Source organism: Aquarana catesbeiana, linkage group LG01 (assembly GCF_042186555.1).
Source record: "Aquarana catesbeiana isolate 2022-GZ linkage group LG01, ASM4218655v1, whole genome shotgun sequence".
NCBI lineage: Eukaryota > Metazoa > Chordata > Amphibia > Anura > Ranidae > Aquarana > Aquarana catesbeiana.
In genome coordinates this window covers 60,049,190-60,076,274 of record NC_133324.1, presented here as the reverse complement: position 1 = coordinate 60,076,274, position 27,085 = coordinate 60,049,190, and the positions used below count along the sequence as shown (strand labels likewise).

Sequence of the window (27,085 nt, the reverse complement as noted above, 5' to 3'; positions counted from 1 at the left end):
AAAATAATCACAGTTGGAAGTCAAATGTCTGTGTGTGCCATTGAGAAGGTGATTAGCCAATTATATCCTATAACCGCTATAAATAACTTTTAAAATAACTTTAAGGCCTCCCATAGATGGCTTGAATTTCAGCCAAACCCTGCTAAATCTTTTGAAATTCGATTTCTGGGTGGCCCTCCAATCACCTTCTGGTTTGACTGAGCCGGGTATAGTCACTGACAGCAGCCGCAGGTGCCATTGCTGCCTGAATATAGTGAAGATCCCTCTATTTACGCTGTTAGAGTAGACAGGGAAAATCCAAGGATTTTTCGCTTTGGTGTGCTGAAAAGCTGAAATTTGAGCTGTCTATGAGGGCCATTAATGCAGGCTTTTAAAACAACTGACAGGTGTACTTTGACATTAATATCGAGAACCAAAAATGTCATTAAAAGGGGTTGTAAACCCTTAAGGCTTTTCACCTTAAGGCGTTCTATGTATTAAGGTGTAAAAACCTTCTGTAGTGCAGCAGCCCCCCCAGAGCCCCACTTTCACTTACCTGAACCCGATCGTTTCAGTGACGGGAACGAGCACAGCAGCTCCAGCCACTGTCTCGGCTACTCACTGAACAGATTGATAGAAGCAGGAGCCATTGGCTCCCGCTGCTGTCAACCAAATCCAGTGACACAGGGGGTGGAGCAGTGTCCTGCCGTCTATGTCAATGAACGCAGCAGCAGGACTTGGGAGCGCACCTGCATGAGTGCCCCCATGGAAAGCAACACTCCGTGGGGGCACTCGAGAAGGAGCCAGGAGCAAGGCTGGGGGACCCCAGAAGAGGAGGACCAGGGCCACTATGTGCAAAACCCTTGCACAGAGAAGGCAAGTATTACAATTTTTTTTTTTTAAACAAACCTTTAAAACCCCTTTAAAGCTATGGTACACAGTTCTGCTTTTATGTGCTCCATAAAATGTTTATTACATTTACTAGAATTCAAATGTTGCAAGATGCAGTTCTCGAATCTACTAATTGTATATTACATAATATATATATATATATACAATTACCGTATTTTCCGGCTTATAAGACGACCTTTTACAAACTTTTTTTTTTAAAATGCCCAAAAATCGGGGGTCGTCTTATACACTGGGTATAGAATGCTGCCCGATGGATGTCAGCCCCTGGATGCCCGGTAATACTGTATGTGGCTTCAGCCACATGCAGTATTCACCGCTGACCCAATCCCAGCGAGCAATGTATTCTATTTATGAATACAGAGCCTGCTCAGATTGAAGTAACAACCTCTGCCAATCTGAGCAGGCTACATACAGTAGCCTGCTCAGATTAGCTGAGAGAGAGAGAGAGAGAGAGAGACACACACACACACACACACACTGGCTGATGATGCTACAGCCTCTGCCAATCCAAGCAGGCTTTGTATTCATTAAAAGAATACATTACTCACCATACTTCACAGGGTAAATCCATTCACTGATCTCCCACTACTATACATCCTGCTTACATTTGAGGTCCCAGGCAGCCAAGAGGAACAGGTGAATCTGGGACATAGGACAGGGGGTGGTTGTATTACTAGTGAATTTTAATACATTTATTAAATGAATTTTGGTGGACAATTAGCATAGAATGTAACCCAAAAGTGGCATAGGTTTGGTTAGTGAAAATTCTACTTTCCAGAGGTGTGGCATTCAAGTGATCTCTGTCTGTTATTAATGTTTGATTTACTGTATGACATATGACAGCATGGCGGATGAGTAGCTGGCATTCTTGCTTTGTGTTTAATGTTTTTTTTTTTTTTTAAATGGTGTTGCCTCAGAAAGGGGGGGGGTAGTCTTATAAGGCAAGTATAGCCCAAAACCTATGTTTCCACTGGAAAAATAGGGGGTCATCTTAAACGCCCAGTCGCCTTATACGCCGGCAAATATGGTATTTTTTAGTATACTAGATTCCTGGCATTCTAATCCACAAATATTACAGTTTTCTAATTAGGGAAGCCTGGCTTTTTATGAAGGTACCCCGAACAATCTGTGATTCTATTCTATTCTAGTTCAACATGTCTGTTCTAAAAGGTATGCATCACCTACAAAACCGTATGCTAGGATGGGCCACACAAAAGCAGATTCTGGTCTTGGCCACCTGGCTGTTCAAGAAATCCAGCAGATTACAGGGAGAGAATTAGAGTTTAACCATTCTGCTAAGGCTCGGTTCACACTTCCACGACTTAGGATCTGACTTGAGACCCCAAGTCATGTGACATCCCACATTAGTCAAAAAGAGCTGTCTTAATTAGCACTACTGAAGTCGCTCCGACTTTAGAAAAAGTTCCTGTACTTCAAGGTGACCTCTATCCAACTTGTGCCCATAGACTAATAGAAGTCGCCTCGAAGTCGGATCCTTATCTTATTTGATGTGACTAAGATCCGACATTACAGGAAGATTGCACAGGCATTCCCTGAAGTTGCTTCAAAATCACGCTGAAGTCGCACTTTCAGGTCACAGCAGTGTGGACTGAGCCTTAGGATCACTTATGGCTATAAAGACCAGCTTGTCCTTTTATTCTCTGCCCCACACGCTCAGATAATCTACTAAAACAAGGCATCACCACCGAAACCGGGGCCACCAAGATGAGGAAGCCCAACGACCTTTCTAACTCCAAGCCCACCAACACTAAGAGACAGAGTATGTAAAATGACCACTACTTTTCACTGCCTTCAAAACAAGAGTGGCCTCTTGAAGAGGTAAGTTGAGTCCTCCAAGCAGTGCATTATCTTTGAAAGGGACTCGCCTTTTAAAATACTTTGAAAGCAAGTATGACAGTTGACAGAGTACAAGAAAATGGAACTTGGACAACAGAAAAGCCAACTTTGTCTTTGTTTCTTTGGATACAAGCCTTGGGTCTTTATTAAATGATGCAAACCGTAAATGTTCTGTAACCCTTCAATCAAAATTAATCTGTCATTCTGCTTTTTGCACCACGTAACTAAATAAAGGCCGTTATGTAACAGTGAAGACAATTGGCACTACTGCCTGTCCATAGTGTGAAGGGGGGGCCTTCAAATGCCCATAAAGTGATTTCAGCCTTTAAAAAGTGGGATGCTGCCAAGATTCCAGCAGCAATATGGCTTTTCCTGCACACTCTTATCTTCCAAAGTCTATAGCAATCTTCAGCTACAGTGCAACTGCGAATTAAAACTGATATCACAGCAGATATAACAGGGCTCTATGAGAGTTATTATATCCCCTCCCCCAAAGGCATTAACCACTAAGCCACCGCCCACCGTCATATGACGGCGGGACGAGGCTTCTGTTGTTCTGGGAGGACGTCATATGACGTCCTCACCCTCCCGAGCCACTAGGGGGCGCATGCCCGCTGCGTCGCTCGGGACCCGGTGCGCGTGCCCGCGATGTCCGCCGGGCACCCGCGATTGCCGGGTAACAGAGCAGGAGCGTGGATCTGTGCATGTAAACACAGATCCACATCCTGTCAGAGAGGAGACCGATGGTGTGTCCCTTGTACATAGGGACAGCGATCGGTCACATCCTCCAGTCAGTCCTCACCCCCCACAGTTAGAATCACCTCCTTAGGTCATACATTAACCCCTCGAGCGCCCCTTAGTGTTAACCCCTTCCCTGCCAGTCACATTTACACAGTAATCAATGCAATTTTATAGCATTGATCGCTGTATAAATGTGAATGGTCCCAAAAATGTGTCAAAAGTGTCCGATGTGTCCGCCGCAATATCGCAGTCACAATAAAAATTGCAGATCGCCGCCATTACTAGTAAAAAATAAATAATAAAAATGCTATAAATCTATCCCCTATTTTGTAGATGCTATAACTTTTGCGCAAACCAATCAATATACGCTTATCGCAATTTTTTTTAACCAAAAATAAGTAGAAGAATACATATCGGCCTAAACTGAGGAAAAAATTTGTTAAAAAAAATAAGTAAATAATTGGATATTTATTATAGCAAAAAGTAAAAAATATTGTGTTTTATCAAAATTGTCCCTCTTCTTTTGTTTATAGCGCAAGCAATAAAAACCGCAGAGGTGATCAAATACCACCAAAAGAAAGCTCTATTTGTGGGGAAAAAAATGATAAAAATTTAATTAGGGTGCAGTGTAACATGACCGCGCAATTGTCATTCAAAGTACGACAGCGCTGAAAACTGAAAAATGGCTTGGGCAGGAAGGGGGTGTAAGTGCCCTGTATTGAGGTGGTTAAAGAGACCGATTCTTCTACAGTGCGGGATTGGACAACGATAGAGAAAGCATGCACAGAGGAGGATACACCCCTCTGCTCTCCCCTCCTGCAAGCATGTTCAACCTGTTAAGAGTGCAAAGACTGGGAACATGAATTCTCAAAAGGTGTGCAGTGCTGGCCCTCCTCCTCTTGGTTTGCTGTGCTAAGGACTACAGAAACCTGATACAAAATGATTTACCTATACTAGTTCTGTTTAATGCAGTTCATCATTTATTAATGAATGCATAACAGGTTAGTGGAGTAACTGCTTTATATATTCTTGAAGTTCTGCTTTAAGGCCTAATCTGACAAAAAAAAGGTAGCATCTACGGTGCAGGCAGTTTCCAATGCTAACAGTTACCAAAGCAGGTAACTGTTAGTGTGGTCAGATGCCTCTCAGCAAATAGCTTGGGGTGTCTACTTTCCAAAATGGGGTCATTTGGGGGGGTTTTGTGCCACCTGGGCATTCCATGGCCTCCGAAACGGTGATAGGCAGTGAAGAGTAAAATCAAAAATTCACGCCCTTAAAAACGCCGAAGGCGGTGATTGGTTTTCGGGGCCCCGTACGCGGCTAGGCTCCCAAAAAGTCCCACACATGTGGTATCCCCATACTCAGGAGAAGCAGCTAAATGTATTTTGGGGTGCAATTCCACATAGGCCCATGGCCTGTGTGAGCAATATATCATTTAGTGACAACTTTTTGTAAATATTTTTTTTTTTGTCATTATTCAATCACTTGGGACAAAAAAAAAAAAATAAATATTCAATGGGTTCAACATGCCTCTCAGCAATTTCCTTGGGGTGTCTACTTTCCAAAATGGGGTCATTTGGGGGGGTTTTGTACTGCCCTGCCATTTTAGCACCTCAAGAAATGACATAGGCAGTCATAAACTAAAAGCTGTGTAAATTCCAGAAAATGTACCCTAGTTTGTAGACGCTATAACTTTTGCGCAAACCAATAAATATACGCTTATTGACTTTTTTTTACCAAAGACATGTGGCCAAATACATTTTGGCCTAAATGTATGACTAAAATTGAGTTTATTGGATTTGTTTTATAACAAAAAGTAGAAAATATCATTTTTTTTCAAAATTTTCGGTCTTTTTCCGTTTATAGCGCAAAAAATAAAAACTGCAGAGGTGATCAAATACCATCAAAAGAAAGCTCTATTTGTGGGAAGAAAAGGACGCAAATTTCGTTTGGGTACAGCATTGCATAACCGCACAATTAGCAGTTAAAGCGACACAGTGCCAAATTGGAAAAAGACCTCTGGTCCTTAGGCAGCATAATGGTCCGGGGCTCAAGTGGTTAAGGCACTGAATGTCCAGATCAAAATTTGACCCCACCTGCTGAACTTCAGACTGCCTGCAGCCAACTCTTGAACCAGAAGACCAAGATCGGTGACAGACTTTAAGACAGGACCACACAACCTCAAGACAGCTAAATGAGATTCCTATTGTGGCTTACAAAAACCTGATAGGGGGGACCTTTCTGTGACACTAAAATTATGGGTCAAAAGCAGAGTTCCTCCTTATTTGTAAAGGGAATGACCTTTGAATTGACTCAAAGGCCCAGAAACTTGTTACTGGACTGTGATGAAAGCAGCCAATTACTGACTCAACTGCCTCATGCTAGATCTGTGGCTGTAACACCATGTACTGGTTCAGCCTCAGTGTCAGAGAAGACAGTATGTGAAAGACAAAATCAGGTAATGACTGCTTGCCTCAAAGCTTTAAGTGGAACTTTATGCTAAAAAATAAAAATGGGCGAACAGGCAGGATTGGTCATGCTTTGTCTCTTCTGCATTAAAATGACTTACCTGCCTGTCCACCCCTGTACAGTGAACTGCGCACACACAACTCATTGTACAAATTCGGCAATGCCAAAGCTGACAGAACTCAGCGGAGTGGCGTCATCTTAGCCCAGGCCATTGACAGCGGCCGGCAAAGGAGACCTGGAAGGTGGCCGTCCAAAGATGTCAGTGGCCGGCGGGGAGCTCCAGGACGTCACATCGCTGGACTGAAGGTGAGTAAATTTCTGCGTTAACCAAACGTTATGACAAAGTCCCATTACACGTCACCTCCTGCACATAACAGCAGCAGCCATTTTGTCCCCCGATTTTGGCTGTCCTTCCACCTGACACCAGAGGATTAAAGGTGGCATAATCAGTCAAAAAATGGCTACCTTGATACATAGATATATCCCTGAACTAAACTCCTATAGCAAACAAGGGGGTTGAGTTTGCTTGATGTGCCGAGGAAGCATCCTTATCAAATGTTTATTTCTAATCATACAGTATAAATACTTATGCATATATTATTATTTTTTTAACAAAGCATTTAAATTAGCAATAAGGGAAAAACTGAAAGGTGCTTTATACCTTGATGATTCTGGACAAGTATTGCAATTCAGAGAGGGCAGTAATCTAAAATTGGATTTGGCCAGCCGCTTAGATGAAAAAAAAAAAAAAAATAAAATTACTAATGTGCTTGTTAATGCATGGGTCATCAAACCCTAAAAATTCCCAGACTCCTGGAAGAGAGCATGTGTAACCTCAATGGAAGGATTGTGCTGGAGGTAGAGGGGAAATGAGGACAAAAACAGGGAGGGCCCGGCTTTACAGTAAATATTTGCGCCTTGAATCTTCGTCCAGAGTAAGGTCAACTACTTCTGAAGGGGCAGTCCAGTTCTGCTGGGGAGTCACCCCTGTCCATGATGGTGTTTGGTGGGAGCTGTTATACTGGGAGCCAGCTGCACGCTTCCATGACGATACTCTCTGTATAACTCCGCCCCGGGGGTGGACAAACCTTGCGGGAAGAAAGAGAAAGATAATCAACTGATATATATTTTGCAGATACTGCATAATGACATGTGCATAATGTGAACTTACCATGGCCTAAAAGAGCCCCAAGGCAACAATAGGGCTGAACCTGTGTTCGTTGTTGGGGCAGTTTAGAAAAGTCTTGGTGACCATTATTAGAAAAAGCAAATATTACAATAGCTTGCTTAAGACACACAAGATTTACCTTATGGTGGACCAGAGTAGGAAGAAAAGGAAAAATAAAAAAGGAAAAATCTTAAATTGGAACACTGGTTTTGTGACAACTGTCTAGGAGGGGATATCCCTTATTTTGGAAACATTTCCTCTCACTTCCTGTTGTGTCTACAAGACAGGAAGGGTAAGATATCATTCTTAAGAGGGAGAAACTGAATGAGGAGAAAATTATTCTTTACTCGATCCAAAGCTTTAAGTTAAAAAAAAAAAAAAAAAAGTTGTGGTGTAGATATACTTTAAAGTATGTTAAAGGACATACTCCTAACAATATCCAAAACAAGACAGCCATTGTACATGAACTTCTTGTGTGCCAGGAAGATTTCCCATGGGTCCGCAGATGCTTACCCATTTCAAGTGGAGATCCCTCTTGTATCCAAAAGGAAAGAAGGATCTCCCTTGAATCGTGTAAGAATCTGCAGACCCATGTGATCTTTCCAGCACACAAGTAGTGCACAATATGCATTTTCGGTTATTGACACTACTGATCCAGAAGCACACAGTATATTGCTCATTTTTCTGAAAGGAGGAAAGTAAACAATTTACTGACCAGACTATAGGTAAAGCTTATCCTATGATGGTGGAGAACATGAATAGGCACCATTTAAAAAGGTAAAAAAGATAAAATAATTTATCAGATAAATTTACCCTCTTACCTGTCAATGAAGGCCTGAGAGGACAGAAACTATCATCTACTGTATCCCAACAATTACCCAACTGTAGGAGGTACAACATGTAGCCCACAAGCAAACTGAACAGAGCTGTTTACCTGAAGTGCCCCCTAGTGGCAGAAATACATATTTCTCCTGTTTGAGAACTGCATTGAGAAGTACAGTGTTACTTGAACTGTATTCCAGGATTTGCTTGTCTTCAGCTGAAAGAACTTGCAATAATTTAAGACTATGTAGAGTCTCAAATCTTTTATTAAAAAGGTCTTCATGTTATATTTTCGATACCACGTCATAGATATATTTTAGTTATCAATGTAAACACATATTCCACACGTTTTTTTTTTCAATTTTTCCAGCAAAACAAAAATGGCTTTAAAAAAAAAAAAAATAAAGGTTCCCCTCCCCCCAATGTTTCCTTTTTTCCCCCCAAGCCTTTCCAAACCAAAAGATTCCCAATCACCGACATACCTTGCATTTTCTTGAACCCCGACTATCTCCACCTCGCTGCCCGAAGAGTCAATGTTTATTTCATCCTCGTTATCCTGTGTCTCACTAGGGGGTAATTTATCACATGAAGACAATCCTAGATCCAGATGACCTGCAGAGAGAAAAAGGACACCGAGACTAAATATTTTAACCAGAGACAATGGTTAAATTATTTCAATTGCAGTACAGAGATTCTGGAAGCTTAACAAAGAAGCTTGCAGACTTAGGCTACTTTCACACTGAGGCGCTTTAGCGCTAAAAATAACGCCTGCAAATCGCCTCTCCTGTCACTCTAGTGTGAAAGCCCAAGTGCTTTCACACTGGAGCAGTGCGCTTGTGAGACATTAAAAAAAAAGTCCTGCAAGCAGCATCTTTGGGGAACTTTAGGAGCGGTGCATACACCGCTCCTAAAGTGCCCCTGTCCATTGAAATTGATTTTCTTTCCTTTCTCTGTAACCACAATCAGTGTTGATGGTGGAATCCCTCCCTGCTGAGCATTGCATTCTCTGGCAGGAGGGGGCGCAGGGAGCATTTTCTGTTGGCAGAACACAGCGATTATTACTAATGGCTATAGCCACAGCCAATAATCGCATGCTAGAAACCTGACACTCTGGTTGTATCCAAGTCAATCGATGAATCAACTTGGGTACAATCAACCTGCCCATAGATGGATCAAATCTCGGCCAGCTCAGCAGCAGATAACCATTCACCAACCTAAAAAAAATTAAAATATAAGAGTCATCGTAATGGCTAATCTACTGTATGTATCCTACATCGGGTGTTTAGGGCCCTGTTACAACTACACCAATGGGGTCAGCATAACTCCCCATTATGTCCCAAATGTACCAGAGAGCAGGGAGGCTCAACACCCATGCTATGGAGATGTCGAAAATTAACCCGATTTTGGATGGAGATAACACAACCTCATCCGTGCTCCCCGTACTTAAACCTCGGGACCCTTTAACCCGTTTACTGGGCACCTTGAACTCAGAAGTCTTTCAGCCGGTTATACTCATAGCAGACTTGTATACATAGTGCGCCAACTCACGACACTTGTGGATAGAACAGGTGTAGGGCTGCAACTAACGATAAATTTTCATAATCGATTAGTTGGCTGATTGTTTCAATTAATTGATTATTCGGTTAATAACCTTAAAAAAAAAAAAAAAAAAACACTGTGGTGTATAATTTAGTTTAAAATGTAAAGTTCAAAAAAAAAAAAAAAAAAAAAAAAAAGGAAATGTATTCCTAAATATCTTAATGCAGTGGTAAATATAAATTACCAACTTCATGGTTAGGGAGCAAAAGCTCTAATCCACTCTGAGAATAAAACAGAGGAGATATACTGTATATACAATTAGAAGAGATATACTATATATACACACACACACACACAATTAGATGAGTTCTACTGTATATACTATTAGAGGAGTTCTACTGTATATACTATTAGAAGAGATATACTGTATATACTATTAGAAGAGATATACTATTAGAGGGTGAATCTGGTAAATATCATCAGACTCCGAGATCAATTTTTTTCATTCAGCGAATGTACAAAGATTTTTTTGTCTGAATATTCTCGTCTGAAAATTGATCCGTGTGGCCAGCATAAGGCTCGGTACACACCTATGCAGTTTGGTTTTGATCCGTTTCTGCAGTGCTTTTTGCTGTGCGTTTTGATTTTTGCACACGTGATTTTGCTGCGATTTGCGTTTTTGCATTTTTTTGGACAATTTGTTGTTGGGCAAATTTAAAAATACAAATTGCTGCAAAAACGCATTACATGCTTTTTAGCAGCTTCTCCATTTAAGTATATTGAACCAAAAAAGCACTGGTTTGCGTTAAGGAAAAAAAAAAAAAAAAGTCCCTGACCCTTTCCAAAATACGCAGCGGCTGAAAAAAGCATAGATGTGAACGTGTCCCATAGGAAGCCATGTAAATAAACTGTAGTGCGTTTCTGCAAAAAGCACCAAAAAACACATAGGTGTGAAGCACGTCTAAGACGTTTAGTAATATAATGGGGTTAAAAGAAATAAAATTAGCCCTTTAGATAATCACTACTGTAAGGGGTTCATTTTTTTACTGTAGAACTGTGAAAGTAATATTTACAGCAACAATTATTTGCTCTTTTTGTGCTATAAAGGGCTCATTTTATAGTTTTTTTTAACCCCATTATGTTACTGTCCGATCAATCGATTATGAAAATAGTAATCGATTAATTTCATAATCAATTAGTTGTCGATTAATCGATTAGTTGTTTCAGCCCAACAGGTGAAATCCAATTTGATACATAAAAAGCTGAGATGCCAACGATGAAATTCACCGGAGAACTTTGAAAACATTAGGCATGACCTGACTAGATAGACCCGGGCTTGCTCCCCCAAGGCTGGTGCTAGATAGAAAACCTAATAAAAGATTGAGGCAGGGCAAGGCTACTAAACAACATATAAGCCATCCTAGGAATTTATTCTGATGTAATGTCTAGGATTGGTCATAAAAGGCATTTGTTTACAAGATAAGATGGTGCTTCTAGTGGACCATTAGTTGGTTGTCTATACGGTGGTCTCTTGTACACAGTAACAAACAGCTGCGAGTCTAGATGGCTTAATGGTCTGAAGGGTACACTACTCACAAATGGGTTTAGATCAATATGTGAGCAGTCTAAAATTACAGGGGTACATTTACACAGCTTCCAACTGAAAGGTGTCAAGAAGTGGTTAAAGGGTCTTCAGGAGATTTCCAACTGTAAAACAGGATGCATTGAAAGCAATGATTGTAACCCTAATGTCTGTGTACAGCTTCTCATTATGTCTACCCATTTTCCCTGGCCTTGAAAACTGGAGACAGCCTCACCATCAAGCAGGACTTGTCCGCTAATGCAACATCAAGGATGATGGTCAATTAGTAACGTGTCTAGTGAGTGTTCTCAAATGCAGTTCTGCAACTTAGCTGAATTAGATACATGGACCCCTTTAACCAATTCAGCCCGGGAATATTTTACCCCCTTCCTGACCAGAGCACTTTTTACAATATGGCACTGTGTCGCTTAAACTGACAAATGCGCGGTCGTGCAATGCTGTACCCAAACAAAATTGGGGTCCTTTATTCCCCACAAATAGAGCTTTCTTCTGGTGGTATTTGATCACCTCTGCGGTTTATTTTTTGTGCTATAAACAAAAAAAGTGACAATTTTGAAAAAAAATGTATTTTCTTTATTTTTTACTATAATAAATACCTCCCAATATATAAAAAAAAAAAAAAAAAAAAAAAAAAAAACACCCTTCATCAATTTAGGCCAATATGTATTCCTCTACATTTTTTTTTTTTAACAAAAAACATGAAATATCGCAATAAGCGTTTGATTGGATTGCACAAACGTTATAGCGTCTACAAACTATGGGAAAGATTTATGGCATTTTTATTTATTTTTTTACTAGTAATGGAGGTATTCTGCAATTTTTAACAGAATTGGGACATACAGATCAGAGACTTGACACATTTTTGGGACCATTGACATTTATAGAGCGATCAGTGCTATAAAAATGCACTGATTACTGCATAAATGTCACTGGCGGGGAAGGGGTTAACACTAGGGGGCGATCAAATTGTTAACTGTGTGTTCCCTCACTGTAATAACTGCGTGGGGATGGGATTAACTAGGAGAGATGACAGATCGCTGTCCCTACTTTGTAGAAACACACAATCTGTCTTCTCTCCTCTGACAGCACAGGGATTTGCATGTTTACACACACAAATCCCTGTGCTGGCTCTCGAGCACGCGATCGCACGTGGCTGGCGGCTATTGCGCCCACCGGCCTTGTGCATTGGGTACCCCGCTTGCGCGCCCTCTGATGGCTCTCCTGGGCAAAGCCATTATATACACACACACGGAATTTCGCCCAGGAGAGCCATTCTGCCGCAGTATATCTGTGTGAGCCGGTTAGCTGGTATGAATGGATCTATGTGCCTCAGAATGTTTACTCACAGGTCTAATGGCATTTCCCATGTACGGTTCCATCAACGTTTTCTACACTAAAAGGTCAGTTCACCAAAACTGATAGTTCTTTTTTGGTAGATGCTGGAGAGTTACTTCACCCATTTGTTTCATACGAGGGGATGCTGATAATTATTGAGCCTTAACCAGAAATAAATTGAGCTAAGAAGCTGTAAATTGCAGGGTGTACTTGCCAATTTGTCTAATGAACTACCTATGATTTTAACTTCTTTTTTTGGGTCCAAAGTGAACATGGCAGCCCCTCCAGAAATAAAACAATGTGGAAGAGCATAGGGCCATAATCAAGTTCCTGTTTCTCCAAGGGAAAGGTGCAAAGCAGATACATGATGAAATGTCACAAACTATGGGTGACAGTGGACCTTGATATGCAACAGTTAAACGTTGGGTTGTCAAATGACCATTTTGGTGTCGAAAGTGAGAAACTCAGTTGAAGGCCTGTTTCTGTCTCTGTGCCTGCAAATGTGAAATCCATCCATGACATGTTCATGGAGGACCACCGAACATCAGCCAATGTATTGCTACATATGTGGGAATATCACTTGAGAGTTGATGCCATTATCCACAGAGAATTAGAAATGAGAAAGCTTTTGAGAAGCCCAAAACTTTTCACAAGCGAACAAAAAAAAAAAAAAAAAAAAAAAGGGAGGACCACGCCTCGTCACACACTGCAGGTGAAACAGTGACAAAACGGAACTCCTTAGGCTTACAAGCGATGCCCCATCCACCCTCTTTGCCCGACCTGGCTTCTCACCATCTGTTCCCCAATCTCAAAAAACACCTAAAGGGTCAACGATTTGGGAGTGTTCCGGAGGCAACTAATGCTTTAAATGAGTGGTAACACCAGCAGTCGGAAGAATTTTATGTGCAGGGACTTAAGAAGTTGCAGGACAGATGTCGCAAGTGCATTGACTTCCTGGGGGACTATGTAGAATAGTGTGGCAATTACAGCTTTCTAGCTCAGTTTTTTCTGGGTAAGGCTTAATACTTATCAGCATCCCCTCAAATATCTCTCAAGGTCCTTTGTAGTAAGAAGCTTGTGCTTGAAATTCCAGGTCTAGTCATCTGTTCCAGCAAGAGTTCCCTGCTAAATATGACAGGGAAGAGCAAACACCCATTTTTGAAGCAGGTTTGAATAAATTCAGAAAACAAAACAAGGATGTCTTGTCTAACGAATGATCAAAAGATGTCTCAGCACACCAGATGCCACCATGACGTTAAATAGTTTGGGGTTGATAACGCCGATAAGGTGCCTGTATTTTAGTAGGGATTAAGGTCAGCGCTATAGCATTCCAGTCTCCAAAATCTGCAGATTTGAGGAAGATTATAGATATACAAAGACAGAGTTATAATGCTTGGTACTGAAAAGACTGGCGATAATTATAATAAGTCAAACTAGAAACTGTTGCAACGAAATGAAAGACCGCCATCTATTTTGAGATAAAAGTTCAACTCCCACCAGAAAGAAATACATTAAAAAGAACTAGCGTACAAACTTGAACCCGATAAGATGTCGGCCTATTCCTCTGTACAGACGGCGAGAGGAAGGGATAGCCAATCAGGTGTCATGCACGCAAATGTACTGACAAAAACAGGCAGACAGGAGGGGAAAGCAGGGAGATGACATAGTCTGGTTGAAAAAAAAAAAAAAAGACACAAGCCCATCCAGTTCAACCAATAAAAAGGGAAAAAAGGAAATGATACGATCCTATACCCACAGTAAATCAAAAACCCCAGCAAAGCATGATCCAATTTGTTCCAGCAAGGGAAAAAAAAAAAAAAAAATCCTTCCTGATCCCCCAAGAGGTAATCGGATATTCCCTGGATCAACTCTACCTATAAAATGTTAGTATCAGTGTTGCCACAGAGCTCCTGCTGCATAATCCTCGCCATCCGTCCTCCAGCACAACAATCCTGCTCCCCACACAGCACCCAACGCCCACCAGACGGCCGGCGAGCCGATCGGAGCAGATATTGCAGCGATTCACAGTGCCTGAGGCCGCTCGGGAGACAGTCTGCGGCTCCGGCCCAGCGGCAGCCATCTTGCTACACCCGGCCACAGGGCCAACATTTAATCCTGGCCTCCCAGACTGACCTCCACACGGCCTTTAAGGACATTAACAGGAGCACATCTACCACCTGTGGCATCCGTTGATACCCCTCCACAGCGGCCGGTAGGTGGAATAGCAGCTCCGGCCCAGTGAACGGCAGCCATCTTGCTGCCCCCAGCCGAGGTACCAGTGCTCAATCCTGGCCTCCCAGACCGCCCTCCATACGGCCTTTCTATACAGCCTCCGGAGCCCATCCGCTACCTGTGTCATTCATTTACACCCCGATTTTAACTTTTTGCTATAACAAATTTCCCAAAAAAAAAAAAAAAATAAAAAGTCTTCCTCAGTTTAGGCCGAGAGAGAATACATACAATTCTACTTTTCTTTTTTTCAAAAACACCCCGCAATAAGCATATATTGATCAGTTTGCGCAACAGTTAGCATCTACAAAAACAGGAAATAGATTTTTGGCATTTATCTTACTAGTAATGGCGGTGAGCTGCGATTTTTAGCGGGACTGCAACATTGCAGTGGACAGATCGGACACCTTTGTCACTTTTTTGGGAACCTGTGACATAACAGTAATCAGTGCTAAAAATATGTACGTTATTGTACTTATGACACTGGCAGGGAAGGGGTTAAATGTGTTCTAACTGTATGGGGATGGGCTGCCTGGGGAAACAGATCCGAAAAGACAGGATCTGTGTGATCGCCCCTGTCAGAACAGAGATATACCTTGTTTACACAGGCAGATCCCCATTCTGTCACTGCATGGAACGATCGCGGGTAAGGGGCAGGCACAGTGGTGTAGTGGGTAGCACTTTCACCTAGCAGCAAAAGGGTCACTGATTCAAATCCCGACCACGACACCATCTGCCTGGAGTTTGCATGTTCTCCCTGTGCCTGCGTGGGTTTCCTCTGGGTACTCCGGTTTCCTCCCACACTCCAAAGACATGCTGGTAGGTTAGACCCGGTCTAAAAATTGGCCAATATATGTGTTTGTAAACGCGTCGGGACCCTACGGGGTAAAGTACCGCGCTAGACCGTAGATGGACACCGGCGGCAAAGCGCCCTAAGGCGATTTAGTTTGCATAGGTAGCGCTATACAAGTCACTCATTCAGTCAGTGTCCACCCCAACCGCTGGCCAGTGGGTGTGCACGCCCACAAACTACATTTCCCGAGCCGACAATGATGACGATTCGTGGGAGGAACAAGCCGACCTGCCGCAGTACAATGACGTCAGAAAGTAGTTAATGTTTATAAGAGTCAAGACATTACATACTCCCAGGCCTACATCTTAAAACAGGCACTTGCCCCAGAGCAGGCATCCTCAGGGCCTGGTACTCTATCTAAGCTTAGTTGCTCTGATGAGTACCTGGACACAAAAAAACTTGGAAGCGGGCTCATCAATTACCATGGTCGCTGGCTTTGTCTTGCTTTTTTTTTTTTTTTTTTTAAATGAAAAGCAAAAACAAAGAACCTGCCATCAGGTGATTGATGGGCTGCATTCCCAAGAGGACAAGGCCAACATAAGAATTTAATATCTAAGTTGTCAGGGGTAAAGAATAGGATTAAGATTTGATCAGAAAATGTATCAAAGCTCAGCCAACTTGTTTGGATAAACACTACCACAGATTAATAAAAATGTGTATTTGGGCACTCAAGCATAACTTGGTATACTGAACCCATCACTCTGAAAGGTCAAACTTGACCCAAGTTGCAATTCCAAATGGGCACATCCTTAGATTACTGGTAAACATGAATTAAAGACGGATGTGATAGGATTACCTTGCCATCAATGGCGTTACCAAGGGCATCTACAACATGACCCAGCAGCTCCTCACCAACAGGTACATCCACAATGGCGCCAGTTCTCTTCACAAGGTCTCCCTCCTTGATGAGGTTGTCATTACCGAACACCACAACACCAACATTGTCTGGCTCCAAATTCAAGGACATACCCTAGTGGAAAAATACAGATTCACAGGAAGCCTTAAAAAAAACAAAAACACAAAAAAGAAACATTTCAATGGGTTGGCTAAATGCAACACACAACAGATAACTGGAAATGGGTTCTCAGGATCCCTCATTCTCAATTTAGAAGATTATATATAGGATGAAGTGGTTGTACAGGTAAAAGGTTGGTACCTGAATGCATGCTCTACATTAAAGTAAAAAAACCTTCCCATGTCAGCGCCTCGTTACTTACCCGAGCCAGATCTCCATCCAGTGCTGTGCCTGTCTGCAGACGCTTAGCTCTTCTCTTCAGTCTCATTGGAGGCTCAGCAGCAGCAGGAGCCATTGGCTGAGCGTCTACAAAATGAGCAATAGCATCCCCCCCGCTTTAGAGGGCTAGATAGATTAGGGGGGGGGGGTCTAGAATGACTTTCCTTCCACTTTACTTCTTGCCCCAGTGCAGTTTTAAAAAGTCACTTGGATAGCAGCTATGGGTCCCAGCACTGATACAGGCTGAATTTCCAGAGGTCACCCACTAATTATCTGGAGTGAAAAGTACTTCCCAAGCTCTCCCTTCTGGTCCTCAAAGAGGCACCAATTACACAAGCTGCCCCCCAACCACCTACAAAAAAATAAATGTACCTTCAACCCCGAGGAGAATTCCACCATCTCTTCAGCCTGGACATATCTGAGACCATAGACACGGGCAATACCATCACCAATGGAAAGCACTCGGCCAGTCTCTTCCAGTTCAGCGGTTGTGTCTGCACCCAGAATATGTTCTTCCAGGATGGAGGATACCTCAGCTGTACCTGCAGAATATGGTCGGCTTTTCAGTAAAGCAAAAGAGGCCAACATGTCTAAAAACTAAGCCACAATCTGATACTTATCTAAACTACAAACCATCTAGAAACTGGACAACAAATACATAAAACAATAAAATCCTCACAGGTGAGACAAAATTATATCCAGGTTAGTAATCCAACACCCATTAACATTTACCACTGCAAGGGATATATATTTTTTAAAGAGAAATCCAGCCTGAGCTCCTTTGGCTGGGCTTCTCCTAAGGGTCACGGAAGTGCAATTCGTTTTGCACTCCTGCAACACGTTTTCAGCGGAGAGCGGGCTGAAGTCCGCTGACGTCACTGCCATCAGTCGAGGAACCGCGTCATCCTGACTTCTCAAATCTGGATCTGACAGCTGCCTTGACTGATGGCAGTCTTAGCGAGCTGCTCCCCGCCCATCTACAGCTCCAATGAGCGTGTAGGAACAGAGCAGGAGAGATGCTGACTGACAGGCAGCATCGCTCGGGGAGGGGAGAGAACCGAGCCATCTGCAGTGTTCGGTTCCCAGAGCAGAGACGGCAGGGGACAGCTGCAGCATTGCTCTGATGCTGCATCCACCTAGGCCAAAAAAAAAAATTATACAAATACATACACACACACACACACTTCTCTCAAGTACAAGATCTCAAAATTGACTATGAAAGTGAAAAACTACATGCAGTTTTTTTTAAAAGAATGCTTTCACATACCTAAACATGCAGGAAAAGCTTTAGGCTCACAAATTGTTTATCAGCTTGTATTTATAGGCTGCTACCAAACTCAGCTGTCATCCCGCCTGTTATTCAGATGGAGATATGAACGTGTCTGACCTTCACAGGAGGACAGCAAGGGCCTGAGACCTTTAAGGTTGCAGATTATGTGTAAAGGTGAACACTCCAAGTTACTAGGAAGGTGTCCAACATTGCCAATTAATTACGACACATTAAACAATTCTCTTCTGCACACAAGAGAAAAGCACTTACCGCTCTTCTGAAGCCATGATCCAGATGCATGGATATTCCTAGTTGCTACAAAAGCTGCACCAAAATTTTTTGGAGACCTAATGGAAAAAAAAAAAAAAAAATATATAATATAAGTTTTACATATCTTCATATAAACAGTTAGGAATATTAATGCCCTTCAGGCTGAAAGAGAGAAGTGATACAATGACAGGCTTCAAGTCACCTTGTGAACTTTGTCCTTGAAGGTGTGAGCAGACAACCTTCTATAATATTCTCCAACATGACTGGCTTGAGAAAAAGCCCAGCTTATTGTACACATCCCAACAGGCTTGACACATAGCTTACGACACATACTAACAGAGTATCATCGCAATCAGTTCCCTAACCAAATCACTGAAAAGACCCCTGGCCAGTATCAGGGATTGGACTGAAGGTAAATGGTGATGGCAAACACTGGCACCCCCAGATGTTTTGGAACTACATTTCCCATGATGCTCATGCACTCTGCAGTGTGTTTAAGCATCATGGGAAATGTAGTTCCAAAACATCTGGGGGTGCCAAGGTTCCCCATCACTGAGTCATATACCATCCAATTTGGCATTACCATCCTTTGTCAGAAAAAAAAAAAAAAAAAAAAAAAAAAAAAAAACAGAGGGAGAATTAGATTGCAGCAGCAAAACCATTACAACTTCCTGCTAACATCCTGAATTAGCTGGAAAGTGAAAACAGCAAATTCACACTTTATGTACTATACTGCACAATACCAGCAGGTCCTGTACAATTTGAGGGCCTAAAATGTGTAAATAACAGACCCCAAAAAAAAACAAAAAAAAAAAAAAACTTTGCTTTAAAGCAGAAAGAATATTGCAAGTTAATATTTTGCTGGGTGCTCCCCACTGGGGAGGGGGAGATTTCCTTCTTGCTTTCAACAGGAAGTGAAGGAATCGCAAAGCGAGGGGAAATTTACTTCTTTAGCCCCCGTACACACGGGCCGAATGTCGGGAGATATCAACCAGTAAATTAAAAAAATAAATGCTCAGCAAGTACCAGACATAAGGCTCTGTTCACAATATCGCATTGTCATTGATTGTGCCCCAATTCAACCTGCGAGCAGAAGAGGGTCACCGGACCATTATGAATGGGCTATATAATACAATGCATGTTAACACAGTGGATGGGTGTGAACCCGGACCTAAAGAGGAGCTCCACTCAAAAATGGAGCTTCCGCTTTTCCGGTTCCTCCCCCCTCCGGTGTCACATTTGGCACCTTTCAGGGGGGAGGGGGAGCAGATACCTGTCTGTCCAATACAAGTATTTTGCTCCCACTTCCGTGCATAGATACCCGAGCCAACCGCAGGTATCTACGCCACTTCCGGCGCCTTCTTCGCCCCACCGCTGTCTTCTGGGAGACACACAGGTCCCAGAAGACAGCAGGGACCAGTGGGATAGTGCAGAGCGAGCCGCGCATGCACAGTAGGGAACCAGGAAGGGAAGCCACAAGCCTTCCATTCCTGATGATGAAGGCGGCAGCACCCGACAGCCGAGTGATAGATTGGCTTCGGGTGCCGACATCGCGGGCGCCCTGGACAGGTAAGTGTCCTTATTATAAAAGTCAGCAGCTGCAGTATTTGTAGCTGCAAAAAAAAAAAAAGAGAGCAGACCTCCGCTTTAAGCCTTGTACACACGATCAGATTGTTGGCCAACAAAGCGTCAGACTTTTGTACAAAGGGCGTGTGCCAGGATCTTTTCTTGATACAAACACTACACAACTGCCAGCCAACAAACACCAACGTAGTGACGTACTATGAGGAATTTCAGCTCTTGAGCGCCACCATTTGGTGAGCATTGATTCAGAGCATGCGCGTTTGTACGTTCAACTTGTGTGACGAACTTGTGTGCAGACGATAGGAAAATCTGACAACAGACCATAGTCCGCCGAAAATTTACTAGCCTGCCATCCAACATTTGTTGGCGTTAAGTTGGACAACAATAGTCTGACGTACTAACGGTCGGATTTTAGGCCAACAGCCCATTGATGATCGTGTGTACGAGGCTTAAGGCTCCATTCACACTTGTATGACTCCAAAGTTGCCCCGACTTTGGAGTGCAACTTAGATACGACTATGGCTTTGACCAGTGATAGTGAACAACGGCTGCACACAAGCTGCATTGTATAACATTCATGTACGACTTTTCATGCAACTTCCGAGGGGTTAACATTGAAGTCTATGGCCCTCAAGTTGCTTTAAAGTCGGACGAAAGTAGCGAATGAACTACTTTGAAGTCGTTACAACTTAAAAGTCATGCAGATATGAAATGTTATCATTGGAAAACATGGGGTATGACTTGTCATGCAAGTCTCATGCCCAAAGTTGCATGACACAAGTGTGAATTGGAGCCTAAGGCGCCGTTTCCACTTGTGCGACTTGTCCTGCGACTTGGGACTGCAAAAACACATGACAAGTCGTACCCCATTGATAGCCAATGAGTACCATTCATATCAGTGCGACTTCAAGTCCCTGCACTATTTTGGTCTGACTAATACGACTTTAGGTCCACAGACCTCAAAATTACACAGGAATTGCTTTGAGTGGCAGCAAAATTGCACGACTTTCAGGTCGCACAAGTGTGAAAGTGGCCTTATTGGGACAATGGTCAACAGTACAATTAGAGAGGGTGAACCATTTCCTAATGGGGACACAGACAGCAATATAAACCTGACCGAGGGTCTAGTAAGGCTGGGGGAAAAAAAAAAAAAAAAAAAGATTTAAATCTTGAATCGAGTTGAGGGGTCAAATTGATTCAAAATGTAAGCAAATCGATTTTTTAAATTTTTTTTTTTTTCACTGCGCCAGTCCTGAGGAGCTGCAGGCAGGAGTTTTTAGGCGAGGCTGCGGCTTCGGCCTAGTCCGCGGCTTTGGCCGGACGCCGCGGACTAGGCCGAAGCCTCGTCCAAAAACTCCTGCCCGCAGCTCCCTCAGACACAACAACCCACTCGAATCGGGGTTTTTTTTTTTTTTAAGAAATACCCCCAGCCCTAGGGTCTAGCCCTTCCCCCACCTCTATCCAACACTAAAGCTTTGCTTAGAGAAACACTATGGAGGATATTTACTAAGCAAAGCTGCATCAGATTTTGTGTGCTCCAATCAGCTTCCAACTTCAGCTTGTTCAATTAAGCTTTGACCATAAGCCCAAGTTCGGCTGAAGCCTGAAAGGCGCACAATTTCAAACCCGCATTTCAGTGCAACTTCAGAGGCAATCGCCAAAGGTAGTGCAGGAACTACTTTTGGAAAAAAACGGTGCGGCAAAGTCAGCGTTGCACCGATTGGGGACAGTGTCGTTGCTGGCAACAGGCTGCCATTTGACATGTCAAACCACAACCGATGTGAATTTGGGGGGGGGGAATAATACCTGGAAGCCGATTTGGTTTCTATGTACAGCTGCACCAGTTTTAGCAAGTATCCCCTTTATATGAAAACGAATCTCAGGACAGCCTATGAAATATCACAGCTTACCTCCAGGAATAGTAATAGCCATCCCTTGTAGGGGGCTCTGCCTGCCAAGGTTAACTGGTCATCAGTTGGTGGGGGGGGGCACACACTAAAAAATTACATTACTACTTAGCAGATTCTCTGCTCCCCCAGCAGACATATGGAGGAGCGGGTACCTGGTTGACAGGTACCCAGCGCCACTTCCTGCTGAGTTTGCCGCAGAAAACTCAACCGGGAAGTTCTGCCCTCGCTGCAGCCAACCCCATTGAGAAAGCTCAGCACGGTTGGTGCATGCGCAGTAGTGGTCTCCCTTACCCAAGATGGCGGCGCCAGCAACCAAAAACTGATTCAAGAATTAGCTTGGGTGAGGACACAGTGGGATCCCTGGACAGGGCAAGTGTTCTAATAGTAAGTCAGCAGCTACAGAATTTGTAGCTGCCGACTTAATTTCTTAGCCTGAAGCTCCTCTAAGTGATGCCAATTAAAGTGGAACTGAAGTCTCGCTGTAAAACAGCAAAGCAACGCTTTTATTGCATTAGAGACATGCCCTGTATCTGCATAAGTGGCACAGCAAAGGATATGAAAATTGCAAACTGTGCCTGAGCCCATACTACATATTCCATAAAAAAATAAAAATTGTAAACCAAAAATAAACCAGCAAAGTGTCATGTGACCATAATGTACTAATAATAGAATATACATATTATATAGAATACATCATCATGATGTATATCTGCAGAGCACACAAGGGCACATCGATCGCTCCAAGGACTCTGTTCCCTCAACACATGACAGGAAACTGAATGACCCGCCGTGTCCCGGGGTAATCAGAGAAGCAATGACAGAACGTAGAGGACGTCCCCTGATCAGCATGCAAAAAAGTTCACTGCAGACATCCATGTGTTATATTCCAGAGAGGAAAAAAAAAAAAAAAAAAAAAAAAAAAAAAAAGGAGAGAGAAAGGCCTACAACCTACAAAGAAGGAAAATACTCCAACCATCTGTAAAGTGTTCGGGTTGCACAGATATTGTCAGTATAGAGAAGAGCTCTACACACTTTCTAGATCAGGGGTCTCAAACTGGCAGCCCCTCCAGCTGCTGCAAAAACTACAAGTCCCATGAGGCATTGCAAAGCTGACAGTTACAATCAGTTACTCCCCTTGTACTGGGACTTGTAGTTTCACAATTGCTGGAGGGTCCCCAGATTGACCCCCCTGTTCTAAATGAAGGGCCAGTCTACTGTTCAAACTTTTTTTGGGGGGGGGGGGGGGTGGAAGGTGTCAAACTGTGTCCATCGGGAATAGAAAACATCCCTGTAATGGGGGAGGGATGGGGGCCAAATAAAAGCAAGAATTATACCGGGTGTAGAAGGACTGGAGATTTATTATAAGTGGTGATCTCTGTGTAGAATATTGGGGGGCAGCACAAATCAATGTAAAACACATACTAAAATAAACTAAATAAAAAATTAAAGAAAAATGCTGCAATGAATATAAAAAAAAAATATATGTATGTGTGTGTGTATATATATATATATATATATATATATATATATATATATATATAGTCAATGATTAGTAGATGATTGTGGGGTGTACGGAGGGGGGGGGGTCTGTCCTGTAGTATTGGGGTGTACGGAGGGGGGTCTGTCCTGTAGTATTGGGGTGTACGGAGGGGGGGGGTCTGTCCTGTAGTATTGGGGTGTACGGAGGGGGGGGTCTGTCCTGTAGTATTGGGGTGTACGGAGGGGGGGTCTGTCCTGTAGTATTGGGGTGTACGGAGGGGGGGGTCTGTCCTGTAGTATTGGGGTGTACGGAGGGGGGGGTCTGTCCTGTAGTATTGGGGTGTACGGAGGGGGGGGTCTGTCCTGTAGTATTGGGGTGTACGGAGGGGGGGTCTCCTGTAGTATTGGGGTGTACGGAGGGGGGGTGTCCTGTAGTATTGGGGTGTACGGAGGGGGGGTGGTCTCCTGTAGTATTGGGGTGTACGGAGGGGGGGTGGTCTCCTGTAGTATTGGGGTGTACGGAGGGGGGGTGGTCTCCTGTAGTATTGGGGTGTACGGAGGGGGGGTGGTCTCCTGTAGTATTGGGGTGTACGGAGGGGGGGGGTCTCCTGTAGTATTGGGGTGTACGGAGGGGGGGTGTCCTGTAGTATTGGGGTGTACGGAGGGGGGGTGTCCTGTAGTATTGGGGTGTACGGAGGGGGGGTGTCCTGTAGTATTGGGGTGTACGGAGGGGGGGTGTCCTGTAGTATTGGGGTGTACGGAGGGGGGGTGTCCTGTAGTATTGGGGTGTACGGAGGGGGGGTGTCCTGTAGTATTGGGGTGTACGGAGGGGGGGGTGTCCTGTAGTATTGGGGTGTACGGAGGGGGGGTGTCCTGTAGTATTGGGGTGTACGGAGGGGGGGGTGTCCTGTAGTATTGGGGTGTACGGAGGGGGGGTGTCCTGTAGTATTGGGGTGTACGGAGGGGGGGGTGTCCTGTAGTATTGGGGTGTACGGAGGGGGGGGTGTCCTGTAGTATTGGGGTGTACGGAGGGGGGGTGTCCTGTAGTATTGGGGTGTACGGAGGGGGGGTGTCCTGTAGTATTGGGGTGTACGGAGGGGGGGTGTCCTGTAGTATTGGGGTGTACGGAGGGGGGGTGTCCTGTAGTATTGGGGTGTACGGAGGGGGGGTGTCCTGTAGTATTGGGGTGTACGGAGGGGGGGTGTCCTGTAGTATTGGGGTGTACGGAGGGGGGGTGTCCTGTAGTATTGGGGTGTACGGAGGGGGGGTGTCCTGTAGTATTGGGGTGTACGGAGGGGGGGTGTCCTGTAGTATTGGGGTGTACGGAGGGGGGGTGTCCTGTAGTATTGGGGTGTACGGAGGGGGGGTGTCCTGTAGTATTGGGGTGTACGGAGGGGGGGTGTCCTGTAGTATTGGGGTGTACGGAGGGGGGGTGTCCTGTAGTATTGGGGTGTACGGAGGGGGGGTGTCCTGTAGTATTGGGGTGTACGGAGGGGGGGTGTCCTGTAGTATTGGGGTGTACGGAGGGGGGGTGTCCTGTAGTATTGGGGTGTACGGAGGGGGGGTGTCCTGTAGTATTGGGGTGTACGGAGGGGGGGTGTCCTGTAGTATTGGGGTGTACGGAGGGGGGGTGTCCTGTAGTATTGGGGTGTACGGAGGGGGGGTGTCCTGTAGTATTGGGGTGTACGGAGGGGGGGTGTCCTGTAGTATTGGGGTGTACGGAGGGGGGGTGTCCTGTAGTATTGGGGTGTACGGAGGGGGGGTGTCCTGTAGTATTGGGGTGTACGGAGGGGGGGTGTCCTGTAGTATTGGGGTGTACGGAGGGGGGGTGTCCTGTAGTATTGGGGTGTACGGAGGGGGGGTGTCCTGTAGTATTGGGGTGTACGGAGGGGGGGTGTCCTGTAGTATTGGGGTGTACGGAGGGGGGGTGTCCTGTAGTATTGGGGTGTACGGAGGGGGGGTGTCCTGTAGTATTGGGGTGTACGGAGGGGGGGTGTCCTGTAGTATTGGGGTGTACGGAGGGGGGGTGTCCTGTAGTATTGGGGTGTACGGAGGGGGGGTGTCCTGTAGTATTGGGGTGTACGGAGGGGGGGTGTCCTGTAGTATTGGGGTGTACGGAGGGGGGGTGTCCTGTAGTATTGGGGTGTACGGAGGGGGGGTGTCCTGTAGTATTGGGGTGTACGGAGGGGGGGTGTCCTGTAGTATTGGGGTGTACGGAGGGGGGGTGTCCTGTAGTATTGGGGTGTACGGAGGGGGGGTGTCCTGTAGTATTGGGGTGTACGGAGGGGGGGTGTCCTGTAGTATTGGGGTGTACGGAGGGGGGGTGTCCTGTAGTATTGGGGTGTACGGAGGGGGGGTGTCCTGTAGTATTGGGGTGTACGGAGGGGGGGTGTCCTGTAGTATTGGGGTGTACGGAGGGGGGGTGTCCTGTAGTATTGGGGTGTACGGAGGGGGGGTGTCCTGTAGTATTGGGGTGTACGGAGGGGGGGTGTCCTGTAGTATTGGGGTGTACGGAGGGGGGGTGTCCTGTAGTATTGGGGTGTACGGAGGGGGGGTGTCCTGTAGTATTGGGGTGTACGGAGGGGGGGTGTCCTGTAGTATTGGGGTGTACGGAGGGGGGGTGTCCTGTAGTATTGGGGTGTACGGAGGGGGGGTGTCCTGTAGTATTGGGGTGTACGGAGGGGGGGTGTCCTGTAGTATTGGGGTGTACGGAGGGGGGGTGTCCTGTAGTATTGGGGTGTACGGAGGGGGGGTGTCCTGTAGTATTGGGGTGTACGGAGGGGGGGTGTCCTGTAGTATTGGGGTGTACGGAGGGGGGGTGTCCTGTAGTATTGGGGTGTACGGAGGGGGGGTGTCCTGTAGTATTGGGGTGTACGGAGGGGGGGTGTCCTGTAGTATTGGGGTGTACGGAGGGGGGGTGTCCTGTAGTATTGGGGTGTACGGAGGGGGGGTGTCCTGTAGTATTGGGGTGTACGGAGGGGGGGTGTCCTGTAGTATTGGGGTGTACGGAGGGGGGGTGTCCTGTAGTATTGGGGTGTACGGAGGGGGGGTGTCCTGTAGTATTGGGGTGTACGGAGGGGGGGTGTCCTGTAGTATTGGGGTGTACAGAGGGGGGGTGTCCTGTAGTATTGGGGTGTACAGAGGGGGGGTGTCCTGTAGTATTGGGGTGTACAGAGGGGGGGTGTCCTGTAGTATTGGGGTGTACAGAGGGGGGGTGTCCTGTAGTATTGGGGTGTACAGAGGGGGGGTGTCCTGTAGTATTGGGGTGTACAGAGGGGGGGTGTCCTGTAGTATTGGGGTGTACGGAGGGGGGGTGTCCTGTAGTATTGGGGTGTACGGAGGGGGGGTGTCCTGTAGTATTGGGGTGTACGGAGGGGGGGTCTCCTGTAGTATTGGGGTGTACGGAGGGGGGGTCTCCTGTAGTATTGGGGTGTACGGAGGGGGGGTCTCCTGTAGTATTGGGGTGTACGGAGGGGGGGTCTCCTGTAGTATTGGGGTGTACGGAGGGGGGGTCTCCTGTAGTATTGGGGTGTACGGAGGGGGGGGTCTCCTGTAGTATTGGGGTGTACAGGGGCGGGGCGGGGGGGGGTGACCTGGAGGGTGTCAGGCCCCTCATCTCTATAATCTTCTATAGAGAACACACATTATATATGTATATAGAGGGATTCCTCCCCTCCCCCCTCCCGGTAACACGCGGTGTGTCGGTGACACGAGGCCGCTATTGACCTTCACAGGACGGTCCCCTCCTCCCCGGCTCTCCTCGCACCGTCCCCGGTCTCCTCCTGAGGTGAGGACTCGGCGGGAGGACACGGAAGGAGAAGGCCGCTGCAG

At 45.2% G+C, this 27,085-nt stretch overlaps 1 long non-coding RNA gene across 3 annotated transcripts in view; it reads right to left on the bottom strand.

Annotated features, from left to right (window-relative positions):
• The window catches only part of LOC141131635 (uncharacterized), a 41,508-nt gene that overhangs the window by 14,161 nt on the left and 262 nt on the right, over nt 1-27,085 (bottom strand). Inside the window, exons 2-6 of one of the 3 annotated variants that reach the window (XR_012242796.1) lie at nt 18,282-18,358; nt 17,114-17,283; nt 16,304-16,477; nt 8,431-8,560; nt 6,620-7,046 (exon numbers count right to left, since the gene is read on the bottom strand). This is a non-coding gene — a long non-coding RNA (uncharacterized lncRNA). Of the gene's footprint in view, nt 1-1,568; nt 7,047-8,430; nt 8,561-16,303; nt 16,508-17,113; nt 17,284-18,281; nt 18,359-27,085 lie in introns of those variants that run through there. The other 2 variants (XR_012242797.1, XR_012242795.1) reach the window with 2 other exon arrangements.